Genomic DNA, 24498 nt, shown 5'->3' with positions numbered 1-24498 from the left:
TGATCGGGTGTGAGCCTCAGGGTGTGAAGTGATCGGATGTGTGCCTCAGGGTGTGAATAGATCGGGTGTGTGCCTCAGAGGTGTGAAGTGATCGGATGTGTACCTCAGGGTGTGAAGTGTTCAGGTGTGAGCCTCAGGGTGTGAAGTGATTGGGTGTGTACCTCAGAGGTGTGAAGTGATCGGGTGTGTGCCTCAGGGTGTGAAGTGATCGGGTGTGTGCCTCAGGGTGTGAAGTGTTCAGGTGTGAGCCTCAGGGTGTGAAGTGTTCAGGTGTGAGCCTCAGGGTGTGAAGTGATTAGGTGTGTACCTCAGGGTGTGAAGTGTTCAGGTGTGAGCCTCAGGGTGTGAAGTGTTCAGGTGTGAGCCTCAGGGTGTGAAGTGATTGGGTGTGTGCCTCAGGGTGTGAAGTGTTCAGGTGTGAGCCTCAGGGTGTGAAGTGATCGGGTGTGAACCTCAGGGTGTGGTGCTCAGGTGTGAGCCTCAGGGTGTGAATAGATTGGGTGTGTGCCTCAGGGTGTGAAGTGTTCAGGTGTGAGCCTCAGGGTGTGAAGTGATCGGATGTGTGCCTCAGGGTGTGAATAGATCGGGTGTGTGCCTCAGAGGTGTGAAGTGATCGGATGTGTACCTCAGGGTGTGAATAGATCGGGTGTGTGCCTCAGAGGTGTGAAGTGTTCAGGTGTGAGCCCAGGGTGTGAAGTGATCGGGTGTGTGCCTCAGGGTGTGAAGTGTTCAGGTGTGAGCCTCAGGGTGTGAAGTGATTGGGTGTGTACCTCAGGGTGTGAAGTGTTCAGGTGTGAGCCTCAGGGTGTGAAGTGATTGGGTGTGTACCTCAGAGGTGTGAAGTGATGGGGTGTGTGCCTCAGGGTGTAAAGTGATCGGGTGTGTGCCTGAGAGGTGTGAAGTGATCGGGTGTGTGCCTCAGGGTGTGAAGTGATCGGGTGTGTGCCTCAGAGGTGTGAAGTGATGGGGTGTGTGCCTCAGAGGTGTGAAGTGATCGGGTGTGTGCCTCAAGGTGTGAAGTGATCGGGTGTGTGCCTCAGAGGTGTGAAGTGATTGGGTGTGTGCCTCAGTGGTGTGAAGTGATCAGGTGTGTGCCTCAGGGTGTGAAGTGATTGGGTGTGTGCCTCAGAGGTGTGAAGTGTTCAGGTGTGAGCCTCAGGGTGTGAAGTGTTCAGTTGTGTGCCTCAGGGTGTGAAGTGTTCAGGTGTGAGCCTCAGGGTGTGAAGTGTTCAGGTGTGAGCCTCAGGGTGTGAAGTGATCGGGTGTGAGCCTCAGGGTGTGAAGTGCTCAGGTGTGAGCCTCAGGGTGTGAAGTGTTCAGGTGTGAGCCTCAGGGTGTGAAGTGATCGGGTGTGTGCCTCAGGGTGTGAAGTGATCGGATGTGTGCCTCAGGGTGTGAATAGATCGGGTGTGTGCTTCAGAGGTGTGAAGTGATCGGGTGTGTGCCTCAGGGTGTGAAGTGTTCAGGTGTGAGCCTCAGGGTGTGAAGTGTTCAGGTGTGAGCCTCAGGGTGTGAAGTGATCGGGTGTGTGCCTCAGGGTGTGAAGTGATCGGCTGTGTGCCTCAGGGTGTGAAGTGTTCAGGTGTGAGCCTCAGGGTGTGAAGTGATCGGGTGTGTGCCTCAGGGTGTGAAGTGATCGGATGTGTGCTTCAGAGGTGTGAAGTGATCGGGTGTGTGCCTCAGGGTGTGAAGTGTTCAGGTGTGAGCCTCAGGGTGTGAATAGATTGGGTGTGTGCCTCAGAGGTGTGATGTGATCGGGTGTGAGCCTCAGAGGTGTGAAGTGATCGGGTGTGAGCCTCAGGGTGTGAAGTGATCGGATGTGTGCCTCAGGGTGTGAATAGATCGGGTGTGTGCCTCAGAGGTGTGAAGTGATCGGATGTGTACCTCAGGGTGTGAATAGATCGGGTGTGTGCCTCAGAGGTGTGAAGTGTTCAGGTGTGAGCCCAGGGTGTGAAGTGATCGGGTGTGTACCTCAGGGTGTGAAGTGTTCAGGTGTGAGCCTCAGGGTGTGAAGTGATTGGGTGTGTGCCTCAGAGGTGTGAAGTGATCGGGTGTGTGCCTCAGGGTGTGAAGTGATCGGGTGTGTGCCTCAGAGGTGTGAAGTGATCGGGTGTGTACCTCAGGGTGTGAAGTGATCGGGTGTGTGCCTCAGAGGTGTGAAGTGATCGGGTGTGTGCCTCAGGGTGTGAAGTGATCGGGTGTGTGCCTCAGGGTGTGAAGTGATCGGGTGTGTGCCTCAGAGGTGTGAAGTGATCGGGTGTGTGCCTCAAGGTGTGAAGTGATCGGGTGTGTGCCTCAGAGCTGTGAAGTGATTGGGTGTGTGCCTCAGAGGTGTGAAGTGATCAGGTGTGTACCTCAGAGGTGTGAAGTGATCGGGTGTGTGCCTCAGGGTGTGAAGTGATCGGGTGTGTGCCTCAGGGTGTGAAGTGATCAGGTGTGTGCCTCAGAGGTGTGAAGTGATTGGGTGTGTGCCTCAGAGGTGTGAAGTGATCAGGTGTGTGCCTCAGGGTGTGAAGAGATCAGGTGTGTACCTCAGGGTGTGAAGTGATTGGGTGTGTACCTCAGAGGTGTGAAGTGATTGGGTGTGTACCTCAGGGTGTGAAGTAATTGGGTGTGTGCCTCAGAGGTGTGTAGTGATTGGGTGTGTGCCTCAGACGTGTCAAGTGATCAGGTGTGTACCTCAGGGTGTGAAGTGTTCAGGTGTGAGCCTCAGGGTGTGAAGTGTTCAGGTGTGAGCCTCAGGGTGTGAAGTGATTAGGTGTGTACCTCAGGGTGTGAAGTGTTCAGGTGTGAGCCTCAGTGTGTGAAGTGTTCAGGTGTGAGCCTCAGTGTGTGAAGTGTTCAGGTGTGAGCCTCAGGGTGTGAAGTGTTCAGGCGTGAGCCTCTGTGAAGTGATTGGGTGTGTGCCTCAGGGTGTGAAGTGTTCAGGTGTGAGCCTCAGGGTGTGAAGTGATTGGGTGTGTGCCTCAGGGTGTGAAGTGTTCAGGTGTGAGCCTCAGGGTGTGAAGTGTTCAGGTGTGAGCCTCAGGGTGTGAAGTGATTGGGTGTGTGCCTCAGGGTGTGAAGTGTTCAGGTGTGAGCCTCAGGGTGTGAAGTGATCGGGTGTGAGCCTCAGGGTGTGGTGCTCAGGTGTGAGCCTCAGGGTGTGAATAGATTGGATGTGTTCCTCAGGGTGTGAAGTGATTGGGTGTGTGCCTCAGGGTGTGAAGTGTTCAGGTGTGAGCCTCAGGGTGTGAAGTGTTCAGTTGTGTGCCTCAGGGTGTGAAGTGTTCAGGTGTGAGCCTCAGGGTGTGAAGTGTTCAGGTGTGAGCCTCAGGGTGTGAAGTGCTCAGGTGTGTGCCTCAGGGTGTGAATAGATTGGATGTGTGCCTCAGGGTGTGAAGTGTTCAGGTGTGAGCCTCAGGGTGTGAAGTGTTCAGGTGTGAGCCTCAGGGTGTGAAGTGATCGGGTGTGTGCCTCAGGGTGTGAAGTGATCGGCTGTGTGCCTCAGGGTGTGAAGTGTTCAGGTGTGAGCCTCAGGGTGTGAAGTGTTCAGGTGTGAGCCTCAGGGTGTGAAGTGATCGGGTGTGTGCCTCAGGGTGTGAAGTGATAGGCTGTGTGCCTCAGGGTGTGAAGTGTTCAGGTGTGAGCCTCAGGGTGTGAAGTGATCGGGTGTGTGCCTCAGGGTGTGAAGTGATCGGATGTGTGCTTCAGAGGTGTGAAGTGATCGGGTGTGTGCCTCAGGGTGTGAAGTGTTCAGGTGTGAGCCTCAGGGTGTGAATAGATTGGGTGTGTGCCTCAGAGGTGTGATGTGATCGGGTGTGTGCCTCAGAGGTGTGAAGTGATCGGGTGTGAGCCTCAGGGTGTGAAGTGATCGGATGTGTGCCTCAGGGTGTGAATAGATCGGGTGTGTGCCTCAGAGGTGTGAAGTGATCGGGTGTGTACCTCAGGGTGTGAAGTGTTCAGGTGTGAGCCTCAGGGTGTGAAGTGATTGGGTGTGTGCCTCAGAGGTGTGAAGTGATCGGGTGTGTGCCTCAGGGTGTGAAGTGATCGGGTGTGTGCCTCAGAGGTGTGAAGTGATCGGGTGTGTGCCTCAGGGTGTGAAGTGATCGGGTGTGTGCCTCAGAGGTGTGAAGTGATCGGGTGTGTGCCTCAGGGTGTGAAGTGATCGGGTGTGTGCCTCAGGGTGTGAAGTGATCGGGTGTGTGCCTCAGAGGTGTGAAGTGATCGGGTGTGTGCCTCAGGGTGTGAAGTGATCGGGTGTGTGCCTCAGGGTGTGAAGTGATCAGGTGTGTGCCTCAGAGGTGTGAAGTGATTGGGTGTGTGCCTCAGAGGTGTGAAGTGATCAGGTGTGTGCCTCAGGGTGTGAAGAGATCAGGTGTGTACCTCAGGGTGTGAAGTGATTGGGTGTGTACCTCAGAGGTGTGAAGTGATTGGGTGTGTACCTCAGGGTGTGAAGTAATTGGGTGTGTGCCTCAGAGGTGTGTAGTGATTGGGTGTGTGCCTCAGAGGTGTGAAGTGATCAGGTGTGTACCTCAGGGTGTGAAGTGTTCAGTTGTGAGCCTCAGGGTGTGAAGTGTTCAGGTGTGAGCCTCAGGGTGTGAAGTGATTAGGTGTGTACCTCAGGGTGTGAAGTGTTCAGGTGTGAGCCTCAGGGTGTGAAGTGTTCAGGTGTGAGCCTCAGGGTGTGAAGTGATTAGGTGTGTACCTCAGGGTGTGAATTGTTCAGGTGTGAGCCTCAGGGTGTGAAGTGTTCAGGCGTGAGCCTCTGTGAAGTGATTGGGTGTGTGCCTCAGGGTGTGAAGTGTTCAGGTGTGAGCCTCAGGGTGTGAAGTGATTGGGTGTGTGCCTCAGGGTGTGAAGTGTTCAGGTGTGAGCCTCAGGGTGTGAAGTGTTCAGGTGTGAGCCTCAGGGTGTGAAGTGATTGGGTGTGTGCCTCAGGGTGTGAAGTGTTCAGGTGTGAGCCTCAGGGTGTGAAGTGATCGGGTGTGAGCCTCAGGGTGTGGTGCTCAGGTGTGAGCCTCAGGGTGTGAATAGATTGGATGTGTGCCTCAGGGTGTGAAGTGATTGGGTGTGTGCCTCAGGGTGTGAAGTGTTCAGGTGTGAGCCTCAGGGTGTGAAGTGTTCAGTTGTGTGCCTCAGGGTGTGAAGTGTTCAGGTGTGAGCCTCAGGGTGTGAAGTGTTCAGGTGTGAGCCTCAGGGTGTGAAGTGATTAGGTGTGTACCTCAGGGTGTGAAGTGTTCAGGTGTGAGCCTCAGTGTGTGAAGTGTTCAGGTGTGAGCCTCAGTGTGTGAAGTGTTCAGGTGTGAGCCTCAGGGTGTGAAGTGTTCAGGCGTGAGCCTCTGTGAAGTGATTGGGTGTGTGCCTCAGGGTGTGAAGTGTTCAGGTGTGAGCCTCAGGGTGTGAAGTGATTGGGTGTGTGCCTCAGGGTGTGAAGTGTTCAGGTGTGAGCCTCAGGGTGTGAAGTGTTCAGGTGTGAGCCTCAGGGTGTGAAGTGATTGGGTGTGTGCCTCAGGGTGTGAAGTGTTCAGGTGTGAGCCTCAGGGTGTGAAGTGATCGGGTGTGAGCCTCAGGGTGTGGTGCTCAGGTGTGAGCCTCAGGGTGTGAATAGATTGGATGTGTTCCTCAGGGTGTGAAGTGATTGGGTGTGTGCCTCAGGGTGTGAAGTGTTCAGGTGTGAGCCTCAGGGTGTGAAGTGTTCAGTTGTGTGCCTCAGGGTGTGAAGTGTTCAGGTGTGAGCCTCAGGGTGTGAAGTGTTCAGGTGTGAGCCTCAGGGTGTGAAGTGCTCAGGTGTGTGCCTCAGGGTGTGAATAGATTGGATGTGTGCCTCAGGGTGTGAAGTGTTCAGGTGTGAGCCTCAGGGTGTGAAGTGTTCAGGTGTGAGCCTCAGGGTGTGAAGTGATCGGGTGTGTGCCTCAGGGTGTGAAGTGATCGGCTGTGTGCCTCAGGGTGTGAAGTGTTCAGGTGTGAGCCTCAGGGTGTGAAGTGTTCAGGTGTGAGCCTCAGGGTGTGAAGTGATCGGGTGTGTGCCTCAGGGTGTGAAGTGATAGGCTGTGTGCCTCAGGGTGTGAAGTGTTCAGGTGTGAGCCTCAGGGTGTGAAGTGATCGGGTGTGTGCCTCAGGGTGTGAAGTGATCGGATGTGTGCTTCAGAGGTGTGAAGTGATCGGGTGTGTGCCTCAGGGTGTGAAGTGTTCAGGTGTGAGCCTCAGGGTGTGAATAGATTGGGTGTGTGCCTCAGAGGTGTGATGTGATCGGGTGTGTGCCTCAGAGGTGTGAAGTGATCGGGTGTGAGCCTCAGGGTGTGAAGTGATCGGATGTGTGCCTCAGGGTGTGAATAGATCGGGTGTGTGCCTCAGAGGTGTGAAGTGATCGGGTGTGTACCTCAGGGTGTGAAGTGTTCAGGTGTGAGCCTCAGGGTGTGAAGTGATTGGGTGTGTGCCTCAGAGGTGTGAAGTGATCGGGTGTGTGCCTCAGGGTGTGAAGTGATCGGGTGTGTGCCTCAGAGGTGTGAAGTGATCGGGTGTGTGCCTCAGGGTGTGAAGTGATCGGGTGTGTGCCTCAGAGGTGTGAAGTGATCGGGTGTGTGCCTCAGGGTGTGAAGTGATCGGGTGTGTGCCTCAGGGTGTGAAGTGATCGGGTGTGTGCCTCAGAGGTGTGAAGTGATCGGGTGTGTGCCTCAGGGTGTGAAGTGATCGGGTGTGTGCCTCAGGGTGTGAAGTGATCAGGTGTGTGCCTCAGAGGTGTGAAGTGATTGGGTGTGTGCCTCAGAGGTGTGAAGTGATCAGGTGTGTGCCTCAGGGTGTGAAGAGATCAGGTGTGTACCTCAGGGTGTGAAGTGATTGGGTGTGTACCTCAGAGGTGTGAAGTGATTGGGTGTGTACCTCAGGGTGTGAAGTAATTGGGTGTGTGCCTCAGAGGTGTGTAGTGATTGGGTGTGTGCCTCAGAGGTGTGAAGTGATCAGGTGTGTACCTCAGGGTGTGAAGTGTTCAGTTGTGAGCCTCAGGGTGTGAAGTGTTCAGGTGTGAGCCTCAGGGTGTGAAGTGATTAGGTGTGTACCTCAGGGTGTGAAGTGTTCAGGTGTGAGCCTCAGGGTGTGAAGTGTTCAGGTGTGAGCCTCAGGGTGTGAAGTGATTAGGTGTGTACCTCAGGGTGTGAAGTGTTCAGGTGTGAGCCTCAGGGTGTGAAGTGTTCAGGCGTGAGCCTCTGTGAAGTGATTGGGTGTGTGCCTCAGGGTGTGAAGTGTTCAGGTGTGAGCCTCAGGGTGTGAAGTGATTGGGTGTGTGCCTCAGGGTGTGAAGTGTTCAGGTGTGAGCCTCAGGGTGTGAAGTGTTCAGGTGTGAGCCTCAGGGTGTGAAGTGATTGGGTGTGTGCCTCAGGGTGTGAAGTGTTCAGGTGTGAGCCTCAGGGTGTGAAGTGATCGGGTGTGAGCCTCAGGGTGTGGTGCTCAGGTGTGAGCCTCAGGGTGTGAATAGATTGGATGTGTGCCTCAGGGTGTGAAGTGATTGGGTGTGTGCCTCAGGGTGTGAAGTGTTCAGGTGTGAGCCTCAGGGTGTGAAGTGTTCAGTTGTGTGCCTCAGGGTGTGAAGTGTTCAGGTGTGAGCCTCAGGGTGTGAAGTGTTCAGGTGTGTGCCTCAGCGTGTGAAGTGTTCAGGTGTGAGCCTCAGGGTGTGAAGTGATTGGGTGTGTGCCTCAGGGTGTGAAGTGTTCAGGTGTGAGCCTCAGGGTGTGAAGTGATCGGGTGTGAGCCTCAGGGTGTGGTGCTCAGGTGTGAGCCTCAGGGTGTGAATAGATTGGATGTGTGCCTCAGGGTGTGAAGTGATTGGGTGTGTGCCTCAGGGTGTGAAGTGTTCAGGTGTGAGCCTCAGGGTGTGAAGTGTTCAGTTGTGTGCCTCAGGGTGTGAAGTGTTCAGGTGTGAGCCTCAGGGTGTGAAGTGTTCAGGTGTGAGCCTCAGGGTGTGAAGTGATCGGGTGTGAGCCTCAGGGTGTGAAGTGCTCAGGTGTGTGCCTCAGGGTGTGAATAGATTGGATGTGTGCCTCAGGGTGTGAAGTGTTCAGGTGTGAGCCTCAGGGTGTGAAGTGTTCAGGTGTGTGCCTCAGGGTGTGAAGTGATCGGCTGTGTGCCTCAGGGTGTGAAGTGTTCAGGTGTGAGCCTCAGGGAGTGAAGTGATCGGGTGTGTGCCTCAGGGTGTGAATAGATCGGGTGTGTGCTTCAGAGGTGTGAAGTAATCGGGTGTGTGCCTCAGGGTGTGAAGTGTTCAGGTGTGAGCCTCAGGGTGTGAATAGATTGGGTGTGTGCCTCAGAGGTGTGAAGTGATCGGGTGTGTGCCTCAGAGGTGTGAAGTGATCGGGTGTGAGCCTCAGGGTGTGAAGTGATCGGATGTGTGCCTCAGGGTGTGAATAGATCGGGTGTGTGCCTCAGAGGTGTGAAGTGATCGGATGTGTACCTCAGGGTGTGAATAGATCGGGTGTGTGCCTCAGAGGTGTGAAGTGTTCAGGTGTGAGCCCAGGGTGTGAAGTGATCGGGTGTGTGCCTCAGGGTGTGAAGTGTTCAGGTGTGAGCCTCAGGGTGTGAAGTGATCGGGTGTGTACCTCAGGGTGTGAAGTGTTCAGGTGTGAGCCTCAGGGTGTGAAGTGATTGGGTGTGTGCTTCAGAGGTGTGAAGTGATCGGGTGTGTGCCTCAGGGTGTGAAGTGTTCAGGTGTGAGCCTCAGGGTGTGAATAGATTGGGTGTGTGCCTCAGAGGTGTGAAGTGATCGGGTGTGTGCCTCAGAGGTGTGAAGTGATCGGGTGTGAGCTTCAGGGTGTGAAGTGATCGGATGTGTGCCTCAGGGTGTGAATAGATCGGGTGTGTGCCTCAGAGGTGTGAAGTGATCGGATGTGTACCTCAGGGTGTGAATAGATCGGGTGTGTGCCTCAGAGGTGTGAAGTGTTCAGGTGTGAGCCCAGGGTGTGAAGTGATCGGGTGTGTGCCTCAGGGTGTGAAGTGTTCAGGTGTGAGCCTCAGGGTGTGAAGTGATCGGGTGTGTACCTCAGGGTGTGAAGTGTTCAGGTGTGAGCCTCAGGGTGTGAAGTGATCGGGTGTGTACCTCAGGGTGTGAAGTGTTCAGGTGTGAGCCTCAGGGTGTGAAGTGATCGGGTGTGTACCTCAGGGTGTGAAGTGTTCAGGTGTGAGCCTCAGGGTGTGAAGTGATTGGGTGTGTGCCTCAGGGTGTGAAGTGATCGGGTGTGTGCCTCAGAGGTGTGAAGTGATCGGGTGTGTGCCTCAGGGTGTGAAGTGATCGGGTGTGTGCCTCAGAGGTGTGAAGTGATCAGGTGTGTGCCTCAGAGGTGTTAAGTGATCGGATGTTTGCCTCAGAGGTGTGAAGTGATCGGGTGTGTGCCTCAGAGGTGTGAAGTGATTGGGTGTGTGCCTCAGAGGTGTGAAGTGATCAGGTGTGTGCCTCAGGGTGTGAAGTGTTCAGGTGTGAGCCTCAGGGAGTGAAGTGATCGGGTGTGTGCCTCAGGGTGTGAAGTGATCGGATGTGTGCCTCAGGGTGTGAATAGATCGGGTGTGTGCTTCAGAGGTGTGAAGTGATCAGGTGTGTACCTCAGAGGTGTGAAGTGATCGGGTGTGTGCCTCAGGGTGTGAAGTGATCGGGTGTGTGCCTCAGAGGTGTGAAGTGATTGGGTGTGTGCCTCAGAGGTGTGAAGTGATCAGGTGTGTGCCTCAGGGTGTGAAGTGTTCAGGTGTGAGCCTCAGGGAGTGAAGTGATCGGGTGTGTGCCTCAGGGTGTGAAGTGATCGGATGTGTGCCTCAGGGTGTGAATAGATCGGGTGTGTGCTTCAGAGGTGTGAAGTGATCGGGTGTGTGCCTCAGGGTGTGAAGTGTTCAGGTGTGAGCCTCAGGGTGTGAATAGATTGGGTGTGTGCCTCAGAGGTGTGAAGTGATCGGGTGTGTGCCTCAGGGTGTGAAGTGATCGGGTGTGTGCCTCAGAGGTGTGAAGTGATGGGGTGTGTGCCTCAGAGGTGTGAAGTGATCGGGTGTGTGCCTCAGAGGTGAGAAGTGATCGGGTGTGTGCCTCAGGGTGTGAAGTGATCGGGTGTGTGCCTCAGAGGTGTGAAGTGATTGGGTGTGTACCTCAGGGTGTGAAGTGATCGGGTGTGTCCCTCAGAGGTGTGAAGTGATTGGGTGTGTACCTCAGGGTGTGAAGTGATTGGGTGTGTGCCTCAGGGTGTGAAGTGTTCAGGTGTGAGCCTCAGGGTATGAAGTGTTCAGGTGTGAGCCTCAGGGTGTGAAGTGATTGGGTGTGTGCCTCAGGGTGTGAAGTGTTCAGGTGTGAGCCTCAGGGTGTGAAGTGATCGGGTGTGAGCCTCAGGGTGTGGTGCTCAGGTGTGAGCCTCAGGGTGTGAATAGATTGGATGTGTGCCTCAGGGTGTGAAGTGATGGGGTGTGTGCCTCAGAGGTGTGAAGTGATCGGGTGTGTGCCTCAGGGTGTGAAGTGATCGGGTGTGTGCCTCAGAGGTGTGAAGTGATCGGGTGTGTGCCTCAGGGTGTGAAGTGATCGGGTGTGTGCCTCAGAGGTGTGAAGTGATGGGGTGTGTGCCTCAGAGGTGTGAAGTGATCGGGTGTGTGCCTCAGGGTGTGAAGTGATCGGGTGTGTGCCTCAGAGGTGAGAAGTGATCGGGTGTGTGCCTCAGGGTGTGAAGTGATCGGGTGTGTGCCTCAGAGGTGTGAAGTGATTGGGTGTGTACCTCAGGGTGTGAAGTGATCGGGTGTGTCCCTCAGAGGTGTGAAGTGATTGGGTGTGTACCTCAGGGTGTGAAGTGATTGGGTGTGTGCCTCAGGGTGTGAAGTGTTCAGGTGTGAGCCTCAGGGTGTGAAGTGATTGGGTGTGTGCCTCAGGGTGTGAAGTGTTCAGGTGTGAGCCTCAGGGTGTGAAGTGTTCAGGTGTGAGCCTCAGGGTGTGAAGTGATTGGGTGTGTGCCTCAGGGTGTGACGTGTTCAGGTGTGAGCCTCAGGGTGTGAAGTGTTCAGGTGTGAGCCTCAGGGTGCGAAGTGATTGGGTGTGAGCCTCAGGGTGTGAAGTGTTCAGGTGTGAGCCTCAGGGTGTGAAGTGTTCAGGTGTGAGCCTCAGGGTGTGAATAGATTGGGTGTGTGCCTCAGAGGTGTGAAGTGATCGGGTGTGTGCCTCAGAGGTGTGAAGTGATCGGGTGTGAGCCTCAGGGTGTGAAGTGATCGGATGTGTGCCTCAGGGTGTGAATAGATCGGGTGTGTGCCTCAGAGGTGTGAAGTGATCGGATGTGTACCTCAGGGTGTGAATAGATCGGGTGTGTGCCTCAGAGGTGTGAAGTGTTCAGGTGTGAGCCCAGGGTGTGAAGTGATCGGGTGTGTGCCTCAGGGTGTGAAGTGTTCAGGTGTGAGCCTCAGGGTGTGAAGTGATCGGGTGTGTACCTCAGGGTGTGAAGTGTTCAGGTGTGAGCCTCAGGGTGTGAAGTGATCGGGTGTGTACCTCAGGGTGTGAAGTGTTCAGGTGTGAGCCTCAGGGTGTGAAGTGATCGGGTGTGTACCTCAGGGTGTGAAGTGTTCAGGTGTGAGCCTCAGGGTGTGAAGTGATTGGGTGTGTGCCTCAGGGTGTGAAGTGATCGGGTGTGTGCCTCAGAGGTGTGAAGTGATCGGGTGTGTGCCTCAGGGTGTGAAGTGATCGGGTGTGTGCCTCAGAGGTGTGAAGTGATCAGGTGTGTGCCTCAGAGGTGTTAAGTGATCGGATGTTTGCCTCAGAGGTGTGAAGTGATCGGGTGTGTGCCTCAGAGGTGTGAAGTGATTGGGTGTGTGCCTCAGAGGTGTGAAGTGATCAGGTGTGTGCCTCAGGGTGTGAAGTGTTCAGGTGTGAGCCTCAGGGAGTGAAGTGATCGGGTGTGTGCCTCAGGGTGTGAAGTGATCGGATGTGTGCCTCAGGGTGTGAATAGATCGGGTGTGTGCTTCAGAGGTGTGAAGTGATCAGGTGTGTACCTCAGAGGTGTGAAGTGATCGGGTGTGTGCCTCAGGGTGTGAAGTGATCGGGTGTGTGCCTCAGAGGTGTGAAGTGATTGGGTGTGTGCCTCAGAGGTGTGAAGTGATCAGGTGTGTGCCTCAGGGTGTGAAGTGTTCAGGTGTGAGCCTCAGGGTGTGAAGTGATTGGGTGTGTGCCTCAGGGTGTGACGTGTTCAGGTGTGAGCCTCAGGGTGTGAAGTGTTCAGGTGTGAGCCTCAGGGTGCGAAGTGATTGGGTGTGAGCCTCAGGGTGTGAAGTGTTCAGGTGTGAGCCTCAGGGTGTGAAGTGTTCAGGTGTGAGCCTCAGGGTGTGAATAGATTGGGTGTGTGCCTCAGAGGTGTGAAGTGATCGGGTGTGTGCCTCAGAGGTGTGAAGTGATCGGGTGTGAGCCTCAGGGTGTGAAGTGATCGGATGTGTGCCTCAGGGTGTGAATAGATCGGGTGTGTGCCTCAGAGGTGTGAAGTGATCGGATGTGTACCTCAGGGTGTGAATAGATCGGGTGTGTGCCTCAGAGGTGTGAAGTGTTCAGGTGTGAGCCCAGGGTGTGAAGTGATCGGGTGTGTGCCTCAGGGTGTGAAGTGTTCAGGTGTGAGCCTCAGGGTGTGAAGTGATCGGGTGTGTACCTCAGGGTGTGAAGTGTTCAGGTGTGAGCCTCAGGGTGTGAAGTGATCGGGTGTGTACCTCAGGGTGTGAAGTGTTCAGGTGTGAGCCTCAGGGTGTGAAGTGATCGGGTGTGTACCTCAGGGTGTGAAGTGTTCAGGTGTGAGCCTCAGGGTGTGAAGTGATTGGGTGTGTGCCTCAGGGTGTGAAGTGATCGGGTGTGTGCCTCAGAGGTGTGAAGTGATCGGGTGTGTGCCTCAGGGTGTGAAGTGATCGGGTGTGTGCCTCAGAGGTGTGAAGTGATCAGGTGTGTGCCTCAGAGGTGTTAAGTGATCGGATGTTTGCCTCAGAGGTGTGAAGTGATCGGGTGTGTGCCTCAGAGGTGTGAAGTGATTGGGTGTGTGCCTCAGAGGTGTGAAGTGATCAGGTGTGTGCCTCAGGGTGTGAAGTGTTCAGGTGTGAGCCTCAGGGAGTGAAGTGATCGGGTGTGTGCCTCAGGGTGTGAAGTGATCGGATGTGTGCCTCAGGGTGTGAATAGATCGGGTGTGTGCTTCAGAGGTGTGAAGTGATCAGGTGTGTACCTCAGAGGTGTGAAGTGATCGGGTGTGTGCCTCAGGGTGTGAAGTGATCGGGTGTGTGCCTCAGAGGTGTGAAGTGATTGGGTGTGTGCCTCAGAGGTGTGAAGTGATCAGGTGTGTGCCTCAGGGTGTGAAGTGTTCAGGTGTGAGCCTCAGGGAGTGAAGTGATCGGGTGTGTGCCTCAGGGTGTGAAGTGATCGGATGTGTGCCTCAGGGTGTGAATAGATCGGGTGTGTGCTTCAGAGGTGTGAAGTGATCGGGTGTGTGCCTCAGGGTGTGAAGTGTTCAGGTGTGAGCCTCAGGGTGTGAATAGATTGGGTGTGTGCCTCAGAGGTGTGAAGTGATCGGGTGTGTGCCTCAGGGTGTGAAGTGATCGGGTGTGTGCCTCAGAGGTGTGAAGTGATGGGGTGTGTGCCTCAGAGGTGTGAAGTGATCGGGTGTGTGCCTCAGAGGTGAGAAGTGATCGGGTGTGTGCCTCAGGGTGTGAAGTGATCGGGTGTGTGCCTCAGAGGTGTGAAGTGATTGGGTGTGTACCTCAGGGTGTGAAGTGATCGGGTGTGTCCCTCAGAGGTGTGAAGTGATTGGGTGTGTACCTCAGGGTGTGAAGTGATTGGGTGTGTGCCTCAGGGTGTGAAGTGTTCAGGTGTGAGCCTCAGGGTATGAAGTGTTCAGGTGTGAGCCTCAGGGTGTGAAGTGATTGGGTGTGTGCCTCAGGGTGTGAAGTGTTCAGGTGTGAGCCTCAGGGTGTGAAGTGATCGGGTGTGAGCCTCAGGGTGTGGTGCTCAGGTGTGAGCCTCAGGGTGTGAATAGATTGGATGTGTGCCTCAGGGTGTGAAGTGATGGGGTGTGTGCCTCAGAGGTGTGAAGTGATCGGGTGTGTGCCTCAGGGTGTGAAGTGATCGGGTGTGTGCCTCAGAGGTGTGAAGTGATCGGGTGTGTGCCTCAGGGTGTGAAGTGATCGGGTGTGTGCCTCAGAGGTGTGAAGTGATGGGGTGTGTGCCTCAGAGGTGTGAAGTGATCGGGTGTGTGCCTCAGGGTGTGAAGTGATCGGGTGTGTGCCTCAGAGGTGAGAAGTGATCGGGTGTGTGCCTCAGGGTGTGAAGTGATCGGGTGTGTGCCTCAGAGGTGTGAAGTGATTGGGTGTGTACCTCAGGGTGTGAAGTGATCGGGTGTGTCCCTCAGAGGTGTGAAGTGATTGGGTGTGTACCTCAGGGTGTGAAGTGATTGGGTGTGTGCCTCAGGGTGTGAAGTGTTCAGGTGTGAGCCTCAGGGTGTGAAGTGATTGGGTGTGTGCCTCAGGGTGTGAAGTGTTCAGGTGTGAGCCTCAGGGTGTGAAGTGTTCAGGTGTGAGCCTCAGGGTGTGAAGTGATTGGGTGTGTGCCTCAGGGTGTGACGTGTTCAGGTGTGAGCCTCAGGGTGTGAAGTGTTCAGGTGTGAGCCTCAGGGTGCGAAGTGATTGGGTGTGAGCCTCAGGGTGTGAAGTGTTCAGGTGTGAGCCTCAGGGTGTGAAGTGTTCAGGTGTGAGCCTCAGGGTGTGAAGTGATTGGGTGTGTGCCTCAGGGTGTGAGGTGTTCAGGTGTGAGCCTCAGGGTGTGAAGTGTTCAGGTGTGAGCCTCAGGGTGTGAAGTGATTGGGTGTGAGCCTCAGGGTGTGAAGTGATTAGGTGTGAGCCTCAGGGTGTGATGTGTTCAGGTGTGAGCCTCAGGGTGTGAAGTGTTCTGGTGTGTGCCTCAGGGTGTGAAGTGTTCAGGTGTGAGCCTCAGGGTGTGAAGTGTTCAGGTGTGAGCCTCAGGGTGTGAAGTGTTCTGGTGTGAGCCTCAGGGTGTGAAGTGTTCAGGTGTGAGCCTCAGGGTGTGAAGTGATTGGGTGTGTGCCTCAGGGTGTGAAGTGTTCAGGTGTGAGCCTCAGGGTGTGAAGTGATCGGGTGTGAGCCTCAGGGTGTGAAGTGCTCAGGTGTGTGCCTCAGGGTGTGAAGTGATTGGGTGTGTGCCTCAGGGTGTGAAGTGTTCAGGTGTGAGCCTCAGGGTGTGAAGTGTTCAGGTGTGAGCCTCAGGGTGTGAAGTGATCGGGTGTGAGCCTCAGGGTGTGAAGTGCTCAGGTGTGAGCCTCAGGGTGTGAATAGATTGGATGTGTGCCTCAGGGTGTGAAGTGTTCAGGTGTGAGCCTCAGGGTGTGAAGTGTTCAGGTGTGAGCCTCAGGGTGTGAAGTGATTGGGTGTGTGCTTCAGAGGTGTGAAGTGATCGGGTGTGTGCCTCAGAGGTGTGAAGTGATCGGGTGTGAGCCTCAGGGTGTGAAGTGATCGGATGTGTGCCTCAGGGTGTGAATAGATCGGGTGTGTGCCTCAGAGGTGTGAAGTGATCGGATGTGTACCTCAGGGTGTGAATAGATCGGGTGTGTGCCTCAGAGGTGTGAAGTGTTCAGGTGTGAGCCCAGGGTGTGAAGTGATCGGGTGTGTGCCTCAGGGTGTGAAGTGTTCAGGTGTGAGCCTCAGGGTGTGAAGTGATCGGGTGTGTACCTCAGGGTGTGAAGTGTTCAGGTGTGAGCCTCAGGGTGTGAATTGATTGGGTGTGTGCCTCAGAGGTGTGAAGTGATCGGGTGTGTGCCTCAGGGTGTGAAGTGATCGGGTGTGTGCCTCAGAGGTGTGAAGTGATCGGGTGTGTGCCTCAGGGTGTGAAGTGATCGGGTGTGTGCCTCAGAGGTGTGAAGTGATGGGGTGTGTGCCTCAGAGGTGTTAAGTGATCGGATGTGTGCCTCAGAGGTGTGAAGTGATCGGGTGTGTACCTCAGAGGTGTGAAGTGATCGGGTGTGTGCCTCAGGGTGTGAAGTGATCGGGTGTGTGCCTCAGAGGTGTGAAGTGATTGGGTGTGTGCCTCAGAGGTGTGAAGTGATCAGGTGTGTGCCTCAGGGTGTGAAGAGATCAGGTGTGTACCTCAGGGTGTGAAGTGATTGGGTGTGTGCCTCAGAGGTGTGTAGTGATTGGGTGTGTGCCTCAGAGGTGTGAAGTGATCAGGTGTGTGCCTCAGGGTGTGAAGAGATCAGGTGTGTACCTCAGGGTGTGAAGTGATTGGGTGTGTGCCTCAGAGGTGTGTAGTGATTGGGTGTGTGCCTCAGAGGTGTGAAGTGATCAGGTGTGTACCTCAGGGTGTGAAGTGTTCAGGTGTGAGCCTCAGGGTGTGAAGTGTTCAGGTGTGAGCCTCAGGGTGTGAAGTGTTCTGGTGTGAGCCTCAGGGTGTGAAGTGTTCAGGTGTGAGCCTCAGGGTGTGAAGTGATTGGGTGTGTGCCTCAGGGTGTGAAGTGTTCAGGTGTGAGCCTCAGGGTGTGAAGTGATCGGGTGTGAGCCTCAGGGTGTGAAGTGCTCAGGTGTGTGCCTCAGGGTGTGAAGTGATTGGGTGTGTGCCTCAGGGTGTGAAGTGTTCAGGTGTGAGCCTCAGGGTGTGAAGTGTTCAGGTGTGAGCCTCAGGGTGTGAAGTGATCGGGTGTGAGCCTCAGGGTGTGAAGTGCTCAGGTGTGAGCTTCAGGGTGTGAATAGATTGGATGTGTGCCTCAGGGTGTGAAGTGTTCAGGTGTGAGCCTCAGGGTGTGAAGTGTTCAGGTGTGAGCCTCAGGGTGTGAAGTGATTGGGTGTGTGCTTCAGAGGTGTGAAGTGATCGGGTGTGTGCCTCAGGGTGTGAAGTGTTCAGGTGTGAGCCTCAGGGTGTGAATAGATTGGGTGTGTGCCTCAGAGGTGTGAAGTGATCGGGTGTGTGCCTCAGAGGTGTGAAGTGATCGGGTGTGAGCCTCAGGGTGTGAAGTGATCGGATGTGTGCCTCAGGGTGTGAATAGATCGGGTGTGTGCCTCAGAGGTGTGAAGTGATCGGATGTGTACCTCAGGGTGTGAATAGATCGGGTGTGTGCCTCAGAGGTGTGAAGTGTTCAGGTGTGAGCCCAGGGTGTGAAGTGATCGGGTGTGTGCCTCAGGGTGTGAAGTGTTCAGGTGTGAGCCTCAGGGTGTGAAGTGATCGGGTGTGTACCTCAGGGTGTGAAGTGTTCAGGTGTGAGCCTCAGGGTGTGAATTGATTGGGTGTGTGCCTCAGAGGTGTGAAGTGATCGGGTGTGTGCCTCAGGGTGTGAAGTGATCGGGTGTGTGCCTCAGAGGTGTGAAGTGATCGGGTGTGTGCCTCAGGGTGTGAAGTGATCGGGTGTGTGCCTCAGAGGTGTGAAGTGATGGGGTGTGTGCCTCAGAGGTGTTAAGTGATCGGATGTGTGCCTCAGAGGTGTGAAGTGATCGGGTGTGTACCTCAGAGGTGTGAAGTAATCGGGTGTGTGCCTCAGGGTGTGAAGTGATCGGGTGTGTGCCTCAGAGGTGTGAAGTGATTGGGTGTGTGCCTCAGAGGTGTGAAGTGATCAGGTGTGTGCCTCAGGGTGTGAAGAGATCAGGTGTGTACCTCAGGGTGTGAAGTGATTGGGTGTGTGCCTCAGAGGTGTGTAGTGATTGGGTGTGTACCTCAGGGTGTGAAGAGATCAGGTGTGTACCTCAGAGGTGTGAAGTGATCGGGTGTGTACCTCAGGGTGTGAAGTGATTGGGTGTGTGCCTCAGAGGTGTGAAGTGATTGGGTGTGTGCCTCAGAGGTGTGAAGTGATCAGGTGTGTGCCTCAGGGTGTGAAGAGATCAGGTGTGTACCTCAGGGTGTGAAGTGATTGGGTGTGTGCCTCAGAGGTGTGTAGTGATTGGGTGTGTGCCTCAGAGGTGTGAAGTGATCAGGTGTGTACCTCAGGGTGTGAAGTGTTCAGGTGTGAGCCTCAGGATGTGAAGTGTTCAGGTGTGAGCCTCAGGGTGTGAAGTGTTCAGGTGTGAGCCTCAGGGTGTGAAGTGATTGGGTGTGTGCCTCAGGGTGTGAAGTGTTCAGGTGTGAGCCTCAGGGTGTGAAGTGATCGGGTGTGAGCCTCAGGGTGTGGTGCTCAGGTGTGAGCCTCAGGGTGTGAATAGATTGGATGTGTGCCTCAGGGTGTGAAGTGATTGGGTGTGTGCCTCAGGGTGTGAAGTGTTCAGGTGTGAGCCTCAGGGTGTGAAGTGATCGGGTGTGAGCCTCAGGGTGTGAAGTGCTCAGGTGTGTGCCTCAGGGTGTGAATAGATTGGATGTGTGCCTCAGGGTGTGAAGTGTTCAGGTGTGAGCCTCAGGGTGTGAAGTGTTCAGGTGTGAGCCTCAGGGTGTGAAGTGATCGGGTGTGTGCCTCAGGGTGTGAAGTGATCGGCTGTGTGCCTCAGGGTGTGAAGTGTTCAGGTGTGAGCCTCAGGGAGTGAAGTGATCGGGTGTGTGCCTCAGGGTGTGAAGTGATCGGATGTGTGCCTCAGGGTGTGAATAGATCGGGTGTGTGCTTCAGAGGTGTGAAGTGATCGGGTGTGTGCCTCAGGGTGTGAAGTGTTCAGGTGTGAGCCTCAGGGTGTGAATAGATTGGGTGTGTGCCTCAGAGGTGTGAAGTGATCGGGTGTGTGCCTCAGGGTGTGAAGTGATCGGGTGTGTGCCTCAGAGGTGTGAAGTGATGGGGTGTGTGCCTCAGAGGTGTGAAGTGATCGGGTGTGTGCCTCAGAGGTGAGAAGTGATCGGGTGTGTGCCTCAGAGGTGAGAAGTGATCGGGTGTGTGCCTCAGGGTGTGAAGTGATCGGGTGTGTGCCTCAGAGGTGTGAAGTGATTGGGTGTGTACCTCAGGGTGTGAAGTGATCGGGTGTGTCCCTCAGAGGTGTGAAGTGATTGGGTGTGTACCTCAGGGTGTGAAGTGATTGGGTGTGTGCCTCAGGGTGTGAAGTGTTCAGGTGTGAGCCTCAGGGTGTGAAGTGATTGGGTGTGTGCCTCAGGGTGTGAAGTGTTCAGGTGTGAGCCTCAGGGTGTGAAGTGTTCAGGTGTGAGCCTCAGGGTGTGAAGTGATTGGGTGTGTGCCTCAGGGTGTGACGTGTTCAGGTGTGAGCCTCAGGGTGTGAAGTGTTCAGGTGTGAGCCTCAGGGTGCGAAGTGATTGGGTGTGAGCCTCAGGGTGTGAAGTGTTCAGGTGTGAGCCTCAGGGTGTGAAGTGTTCAGGTGTGAGCCTCAGGGTGTGAAGTGATTGGGTGTGTGCCTCAGGGTGTGAGGTGTTCAGGTGTGAGCCTCAGGGTGTGAAGTGTTCAGGTGTGAGCCTCAGGGTGTGAAGTGATTGGGTGTGAGCCTCAGGGTGTGAAGTGATTAGGTGTGTGCCTCAGGGTGTGAAGTGTTCAGGTGTGAGCCTCAGGGTGTGAAGTGTTCAGGTGTGAGCCTCAGGGTGTGAAGTGTTCTGGTGTGTGCCTCAGGGTGTGAAGTGTTCAGGTGTGAGCCTCAGGGTGTGAAGTGTTCAGGTGTGAGCCTCAGGGTGTGAAGTGTTCTGGTGTGAGCCTCAGGGTGTGAAGTGTTCAGGTGTGAGCCTCAGGGTGTGAAGTGATTGGGTGTGTGCCTCAGGGTGTGAAGTGTTCAGGTGTGAGCCTCAGGGTGTGAAGTGATCGGGTGTGAGCCTCAGGGTGTGAAGTGCTCAGGTGTGTGCCTCAGGGTGTGAAGTGATTGGGTGTGTGCCTCAGGGTGTGAAGTGTTCAGGTGTGAGCCTCAGGGTGTGAAGTATTCAGGTGTGAGCCTCAGGGTGTGAAGTGATCGGGTGTGAGCCTCAGGGTGTGAAGTGCTCAGGTGTGAGCCTCAGGGTGTGAATAGATTGGATGTGTGCCTCAGGGTGTGAAGTGTTCAGGTGTGAGCCTCAGGGTGTGAAGTGTTCAGGTGTTAGCCTCAGTGTGTGAAGTGATCGGGTGTGTGCCTCAGGGTGTGAAGTGATCGGGTGTGAGCCTCAGGGTGTGAATAGATCGGGTGTGTGCCTCAGAGGTGTGAAGTGTTCAGGTGTGAGCCTCAGGGTGTGAAGTGATCGGGTGTGTGCCTCAGGGTGTGAAGTGATCGGATGTGTGCCTCAGCGTGTGAATAGATCGGGTGTGTGCTTCAGAGGTGTGAAGTGATCGGGTGTGAGCCTCAGGGTGTGAATAGATCGGGTGTGTGCCTCAGAGGTGTGAAGTGATCGGGTGTGTACCTCAGGGTGTGAAGTGATCGGATGTGTGCCTCAGGGTGTGAATAGATCGGGTGTGTGCCTCAGAGGTGTGAAGTGATCGGGTGTGAGCCTCAGGGTGTGAATAGATCGGGTGTGTGCCTCAGAGGTGTGAAGTGATCGGGTGTGACCCTCAGGGTGTGAAGTGATCGGATGTGTGCCTCAGGGTGTGAATAGATCGGGTGTGTGCCTCAGAGGTGTGAAGTGATCGGGTGTGATCCTCAGGGTGTGAAGTGATCGGATGTGTGCCTCAGGGTGTGAATAGATCGGGTGTGTGCCTCAGAGGTGTGAAGTGATCGGATGTGTACCTCAGGGTGTGAATAGATCGGGTGTGTGCCTCAGAGGTGTGAAGTGTTCAGGTGTGAGCCCAGGGTGTGAAGTGATCGGGTGTGTGCCTCAGGGTGTGAAGTGTTCAGGTGTGAGCCTCAGGGTGTGAAGTGATTGGGTGTGCACCTCAGGGTGTGAAGTGTTCAGGTGTGAGCCTCAGGGTGTGAAGTGATTGGGTGTGTGCCTCAGAGGTGTGAAGTGATCGGGTGTGTGCCTCAGGGTGTGAAGTGATCGGGTGTGTGCCTCAGGGTGTGAAGTGATCGGGTGTGTGCCTCAGAGGTGTGAAGTGATTGGGTGTGTGCCTCAGAGGTGTGAAGTGATCAGGTGTGTGCCTCAGGGTGTGAAGAGATCAGGTGTGTACCTCAGGGTGTGAATAGATTGGATGTGTGCCTCAGGGTGTGAAGTGATCGGGTGTGTACCTCAGGGTGTGAAGTGTTCAGGTGTGAGCCTCAGGGTGTGAAGTGTTCAGGTGTGAGCCTCAGGGTGTGAAGTGATTGGGTGTGTGCCTCAGGGTGTGAAGTGTTTAGGTGTGAGCCTCAGGGTGTGAAGTGATTGGGTGTGTGCCTCAGGGTGTGAAGTGTTCAGGTGTGAGCCTCAGGGTGTGAAGTGTTTAGGTGTGAGCCTCAGGGTGTGAAGTGATTGGGTGTGTGCCTCAGGGTGTGAAGTGATTAGGTGTTTACCTCAGGGTGTGAAGTGTTCAGGTGTGAGCCTCAGGTTGTGAAGTGATTGGGTGTGTGCCTCAGAGGTGTGAAGTGATCAGGTGTGAGTCTCAGGGTGTGAAGTGTTCAGGTGTGTGCCTCAGGGTGTGATGTGATTGGGTGTGTGCCTCAGGGTGTGAAGTGTTCAGGTGTGAGTCTCAGGGTGTGAAGTGTTCAGGTGTGAGCCTCAGGGTGTGAAGTGATTGGGTGTGTGCCTCAGGGTGTGAAGTGTTCAGGTGTGAGTCTCAGGGTGTGAAGTGTTCAGGTGTGAGCCTCAGGGTGTGAAGTTCTCAGGTGTGTGCCTCAGGGTGTGAAGTGTTCAGGTGTGAGTCTCAGGGTGTGAAGTGTTCAGGTGTGAGCCTCAGGGTGTGAAGTGCTCGGGTGTGAGCCTCAGGGTGTGAAGTTCTCAGGTGTGAGCCTCAGGGTGTGAATAGATTGGATGTGTGCCTCAGGGTGTGAAGTGTTCAGGTGTGAGCCTCAGGGTGTGAATAGATTGGATGTGTGCCTCAGGGTGTGAAGTGTTCAGGTGTGAACTTCAGGGTGTGAAGTGATCGGGTGTGTGCCTCAGGGTGTGAATAGATCAGATGTGTGCTTCAGAGGTGTGAAGTGATCGGGTGTGTGCCTCAGAGGTGTGAAGTGATCGGGTGTGAGCCTCAGGGTGTGAATAGATCGGGTGTGTGCCTCAGGGTGTGAAGTGTTCAGGTGTGAGCCTCAGGGTGTGAAGTGATTGGGTGTGTGCCTCAGAGGTGTGAAGTGATCGGGTGTGTACCTCAGAGGTATGAAGTGATCGGGTGTGTGCCTCAGGGTGTGAGGTGATCAGGTGTGTGTCTTGGGGTGTGAAGTGATCGGGTGTGTGCCTCAGGGTGTGAAGTGTTTAGGTGTGAGCCTCAGGGTGTGAAGTGATTGGGTGTGTGCCTCAGGGTGTGAAGTATTCAGATGTGAGCCTCAGGGTGTGAAGTGTTCAGGTGTGAGCCTCAGGGTGTGAAGTGCTCAGGTGTGTGCCTCAGGGTGTCAAGTGTTCAGGTGTGAGCCTCAGGGTGTGAATAGATTGGATGTGTGCCTCAGGGTGTGAAGTGATCGGGTGTGTACCTCAGGGTGTGAAGTGTTCAGGTGTGAGCCTCAGGGTGTGAAGTGATTGGGTGTGTGCCTCAGGGTGTGAAGTGTTTAGGTGTGAGCCTCAGGGTGTGAAGTGATTGGGTGTGTGCCTCAGGGTGTGAAGTGTTCAGGTTTGAGCCTCAGGGTGTGAAGTGTTTAGGTGTGAGCCTCAGGGTGTGAAGTGATTGGGTGTGTGCCTCAGGGTGTGAAGTGATTAGGTGTGTACCTCAGGGTGTGAAGTGTTCAGGTGTGAGCCTCAGGGTGTGAAGTGATTGGGTGTGTGCCTCAGGGTGTGAAGTGTTCTGGTGTGAGCCTCAGGGTGTGAAGTGTTCAGGTGTGTGCCTCAGGGTGTGATGTGATTGGGTGTGTGCCTCAGGGTGTGAAGTGTTCAGGTGTGAGTCTCAGGGTGTGAAGTGTTCAGGTGTGTGCCTCAGGGTGTGAAGTGTTCAGGTGTGAGCCTCAGGGTGTGAAGTGCTCGGGTGTGAGCCTCAGGGTGTGAAGTTCTCAGGTGTGTGCCTCAGGGTGTGAAGTGTTCAGGTGTGAGCCTCAGGGTGTGAATAGATTGGATGTGTGCCTCAGGGTGTGAAGTGTTCAGGTGTGTGCCTCAGGGTGTGAAGTGATCGGGTGTGTGCCTCATGGTGTGAAGTGTTCAGGTGTGAGCCTCAGGGTGTGAAGTGTTCAGGTGTGAGCCTCAGGGTGTGAAGTGATCGGGTCTGTGCCTCAGGGTGTGAAGTGATCGGGTGTGTGCCTCAGGGTGTGAAGTGTTCAGGTGTGAGCCTCAGGGTGTGAAGTGATTGGGTGTGTGCCTCAGGGTGTGAAGTGATCGGATGTGTGCCTCAGGGTGTGAATAGATCAGATGTGTGCTTCAGAGGTGTGAAGTGATCGGGTGTGTGCCTCAGGGTGTGAAGTGTTCAGGTGTGAGCCTCAGGGTGTGAAGTGATTGGGTGTGTGCCTCAGGGTGTGAAGTGTTCAGGTGTGAGCCTCAGGGTGTGAAGTGATTGGGTGTGTGCCTCAGGGTGTGAAGTGTTCAGGTGTGTGCCTCAGGGTGTGAAGTGTTCAGGTGTGAGCCTCAGGGTGTGAAGTGCTCGGGTGTGAGCCTCAGGGTGTGAAGTGTTCAGGTGTGTGCCTCAGGGGTGAATAGATTGGATGTGTGCCTCAGGGTGTGAAGTGTTCAGGTGTGTGCCTCAGGGGTGAATAGATTGGATGTGTGCCTCAGGGTGTGAAGTGTTCAGGTGTGAGCCTCAGGGTGTGAAGTGCTCAGGTGTGAGCCTCAGGGTGTGAATAGATTGGATGTGTGCCTCAGGGTGTGAAGTGATCGGGTGTGTACCTCAGGGTGTGAAGTGTTCAGGTGTGAGCCTCAGGGTGTGAAGTGTTCAGGTGTGAGCCTCAGGGTGTGAAGTGATTGGGTGTGAGCCTCAGGGTGTGAAGTGTTTAGATGTGAGCCTCAGGGTGTGAAGTGATTGGGTGTGTGCCTCAGGGTGTGAAGTGTTCAGGTTTGAGCCTCAGGGTGTGAAGTGTTTAGGTGTGAGCCTCAGGGTGTGAAGTGATTGGGTGTGTGCCTCAGGGTGTGAAGTGTTCAGGTTTGAGCCTCAGGGTGTGAAGTGTTTAGGTGTGAGCCTCAGGGTGTGAAGTGATTGGGTGTGTGCCTCAGGGTGTGAAGTGATTAGGTGTGTACCTCAGGGTGTGAAGTGTTCAGGTGTGAGCCTCAGGGTGTGAAGTGTTCAGGTGTGAGCCTCAGGGTGTGAAGTGATTGGGTGTGTGCCTCAGGGTGTGAAGTGATTAGGTGTGTACCTCAGGGTGTGAAGTGTTCAGGTGTGAGCCTCAGGGTGTGAAGTGTTCAGGTGTGTGCCTCAGGGTGTGAAGTGATTGGGTGTGTGCCTCAGGGTGTGAAGTGTTCAGGTGTGAGCCTCAGGGTGTGAAGTGTTCAGGTGTGTGCCTCAGGGTGTGATGTGATTGGGTGTGTGCCTCAGGGTGTGAAGTGTTCAGGTGTGAGTCTCAGGGTGTGAAGTGTTCAGGTGTGAGCCTCAGGGTGTGAAGTGATTGGGTGTGTGCCTCAGGGTGTGAAGTGTTCAGGTGTGAGCCTCAGGGTGTGAAGTGCTCGGGTGTGAGCCTCAGGGTGTGAAGTTCTCAGGTGTGTGCCTCAGG

The sequence above is a fragment of the Heterodontus francisci genome, chromosome 25 (assembly GCF_036365525.1).
Source record: "Heterodontus francisci isolate sHetFra1 chromosome 25, sHetFra1.hap1, whole genome shotgun sequence".
Classification (NCBI taxonomy): Eukaryota; Metazoa; Chordata; class Chondrichthyes; order Heterodontiformes; family Heterodontidae; genus Heterodontus; species Heterodontus francisci.
This window is presented reverse-complemented; position numbering follows the sequence as displayed.